Source organism: Mirounga angustirostris, unplaced genomic scaffold (genome assembly GCF_029215605.1).
Source record: "Mirounga angustirostris isolate CCGP_5_RB_7025 unplaced genomic scaffold, mMirAng1.0.hap1 SCAF_3, whole genome shotgun sequence".
Taxonomy (NCBI): domain Eukaryota; kingdom Metazoa; phylum Chordata; class Mammalia; order Carnivora; family Phocidae; genus Mirounga; species Mirounga angustirostris.
This window is the reverse complement of record NW_026991711.1, coordinates 188701524-188705318: the sequence shown is the minus strand read 5'-3', so window position 1 is coordinate 188705318 and position 3795 is coordinate 188701524.

Sequence of the window (3795 nt, the reverse complement as noted above, 5' to 3'; positions counted from 1 at the left end):
AACCAAAGCAAAACCTTCCATTTACTTTTGCATCGTTTGCAGCAAATTGTGAAATCCCAGCCTGTCTTCCACCTGGCGCTCAGTGAGCTTTTGAGCCATCCTGCTTTGTGATCAGGTGGTATTTACTTGAGGAATCAAATCCTCATATTAACATAAGCAAAACATAATTAGAAAAATCTGTTATAAAAACCATTCTGTTTTCCAAGCCAAATATAAATTACTTTGGAGTAAGTCATGCCAGGAATCCCACTCCATTAGCTCATGTAATTAAGAGCGGCTGTCAGCCCATGACTGTCAATGTCTATTTTTCTTATTGTTTGCATATGTGGCCCCCCCATCTTTTACTCCCGATGGATGTATAGTGTGAAAGAGTTGCCGTCAAAAAGTGATCTTATTCATTTTTGTAACAAATTGTATTGATTTTGCTGCTTTGTCCACTCTCTTGCCCCTCCGTTCTCTGCCCTTCTCAGTGTGTCCCATGTCTGGAAGCTGACCCCTATGGACATTGCCGCCTCCTGGGCCAAGGGCCTCCCTTGCCCTCTGGCCTCTGCTTGGTTTGGGCAATGGGTGAATTAGCGGGGAAGAAAAGAGGAGACAGGGGAGGTAAAGGCGCTTTAAGCCCTGCCCTTCTCGGCTGTTCCTGGTTCCTTTTATGGCCGCAGTGTCTAGCAGGGGCCCCTCTTTCTGGCTCCGACTCTCACTGCCTTAGATAACAAGTGAGCTCAGGGAGGTGGTGGCTTCTTGCTGTGACTGGTCCCTTGGTGTCTCAACATCCTTCGCTGGTTCTCTCCACTCTGCCTGCGCCTCTGTAAACAGGGTCTTCATTAAGGTCTCCCTTGGGTGTGCCCTTTCCCTTATGTTCAAGTGCACTTATTTACATTCACGGGTTGTGTGTGTACAAAGATGTCTAGTCTATCCAGAATACTGGCTCAACTTGCAAATATAATTACTGTGTGAACTCTTGGGTTTATTTTCAAATATATAAATGTGTTGTATATATATATATATACACACACACACACACATATATATACAGCTAACCCTCGAACAACGCAGGGGTTGGAGGCACCAAACCCCCTCACGCAGTCAGAAGTCCACAGGTCGGGGCGCCTGGGTGGCTCAGTTAAGTGTCTACCTTCGGCTCAGGTCATGATCTCAGGGTCCTGGGGTCGAGTCCCGCATCCGGCTCCCTGCTCAGAGGGGAGTCTGCTTCTCCCTCTGCCCCTCCTCCCCGCTTGTTCTCTCTCTCTCTCTCTCAAATAAATAAATAAATAAATAAAATCTTGAAAAAGAAAAGCCACGGGTAACTTTTGGCTCTCCTCAAAACTGTTGAGCGGAAGCCTTACATAAACAATCGATTAACACCTATTTTGCATGTTACATGTGTTACATACTGTCTTCTTGCAGTAAAGTCAGCTAGAGAAAAGAAAATGATACTAAAAATCATAAGAAACAGAAAATACGTTTACGGTACTCTACTGTATTTAGAAAAAGAAAATCCACGTTTAAGCGGACCCACGCAGTTCAGGGGTCAGCATGAGAAATATTAAAGAGGGACAACCGACCCGTCCCCCACCTTCCCTGGGTGGGAAGACTTTGTTGGTTCCATTGAGGAAACTGACAGAAATGGAGCACAGGGGACGGGAACACATGAGCGTCTAAGTGTAACTTGATGTAAAAGGGACTGCAGGTGCCAGAACCAAGTGAGCAGAGTGAGGAAGACCGGACATCTGTCTGGGTGGAGGAAGGGGGAGGGTGGAGGGGAAGGGAAGAAGGGGAGGGAGAAGGGGGAGGGAGAGATAAGCAGCAGGATGCCCCGATCTTTGGAGAAAACTGGCAAGGAGGATGTTGAGGAAGCTTCCTGTGGATTATGAGGCTCAATTATGAGCAACATTTCTCTTCAAGGCCATGGGGTTTTAAAACATGCCTGTGAGTTCTTGGACACTTCCCATCAAAAGGTGGAGTCTAGGGGCGCCTGGGTGGCTCAGTCGTTAAGCGTCTGCCTTCGGCTCAGGTCGTGATCCCAGAGTCCTGGGATCGAGCCCCGCATCGGGCTCCCTGCTCAGCGGGAAGCCTGCTTCTCCCCTGCCTGCCGCTCCCCCTGCTTGTGCTTGCTCTCTTCCTTTTTTTCTCTGGGTCAAATAAAAAAATAAAATCTTTATTTAAACAAAAAAACACAAAAGGTGGAGTCTAATTCTCTTCTCCTGGAATGTGGGCTTACTGAGAACGGAACGCAGCACAGTGATTCTTCAGGGCTCCAGAGGCTGGACCATAGGTGTTCCTGCCACCACTGAGGTGCCAGCTGACAGCCAGCATCAGCCACCAGGCCTGTGAACGAATGATACTGCAATGGTCCCAGCCCCCAGCCCGGCCTTCAAGCTCACCCAGTAATGGTGGTGGAAGCCGGGACAAGCTGTTTCCAACAAGCTCTCCCCAAATTGCCGATCTGTGAGTAAAATGAGTATTGTTGTTTAAAGCCACTAAGTTTTGGGGTGGTTTGTTATGCAACAATAGATGGCTGGCACAAAGGTTTTTTGTTTTATTTTGTTTTTTGGGTTTTTAAAAAAAGATTGATTTATTTGCGGGGGTAGTGAGGGGCAGGGGGAGAGACAGCTTTAAGCAGACTCCACACTGAGCACTTAACCCAACGAGGGGCTCGATCTCACGACCCTGAGTTCAGGACCTGAGCCGAAGCCAAGAGTCGGATGCTTAACTGACTTCACCACCCAGGCACCCCTGGCACAAAGCTTTTACGGTTAGACTTGCGTGGATTAAGCTGGCCTTCAGGTGGCCCTATGTTTACCAGTGACAGGAAGATGGTACAGAGAAATACCAAACACTAGAATTTTTTTTATCCTCTAAGGAGCTTTCTGAAAAACGCTTCTTAGGGAGAGTTGTATATGTAACATGACAAGCGCTGGGTGCCTAGCACGTAGGAGGTGCTTCAGAAATTTATATTTTGGATAAGCAAATAAGCCAGATGGGGAGTGGGATCCCGGGGGGATACTTCAGTAACAATAGCCATTAAGGGTGGGTTTTGATGCTTCTAAGGCACTTGTTTGGCTCAGAACCTGGATGAGTGGAAGATGCAAATTTGCGTTGGAGCTCATTTGCTCAGTTTACTAGAGAAGGGAGGCAGGAGACGTCTCCACGGTGTTATCGATATGTAGCAAGGAGGGAAAATGGGTTTAAAAGCTAGTAGCGGAATTTTTCAGAGAGAAAACTATCTTTTTGTAGCAGAACATTTTGGAGGATCATGGCTTTTGGGAGCTGACCCCCAAGGCACGGCTAGGATGGGCTTTGAAGGAGATGCAGGGCCACATTGTCCAGTAGGACAAAGCAAGAAGATCATGGAGAGTGAGGGCAAGTGTGGAGGGCAGGGGGTCCCAGAGAAAGTAGATCACAGAAAAACTGGCTAGGTGACTGAAGAATTTTAAGAACAAACGTGTTTAATAGTTATTTGTAAGTTTTTGGCCGTGACATTCTGTGCTGGAGCAATCATTCATTGCCCCACATTTTCCCCGAAGTCGGTCTTACATGAAGACTTCTGTTGGTGCTGTTTGGTGGAGTGAAAGAATCAGGGCAGGGTCCAGCATGGGACAGAAAAGGGTCAAAAGACAAGAAATCTGTAGGAAATATGGAGGTGGGACCGTAGGCCACTGGAAGAAGCTCCCCAAGAATCCCCTTCTTTGGTGGTTACTCTAGAGATGAAAATACACTTCTTTACCACCTCACAGTCTATTTAGGGTTAGTATTGCCCCACTTCAAGTAAAATGTCTAAAATTCGCAGTTACA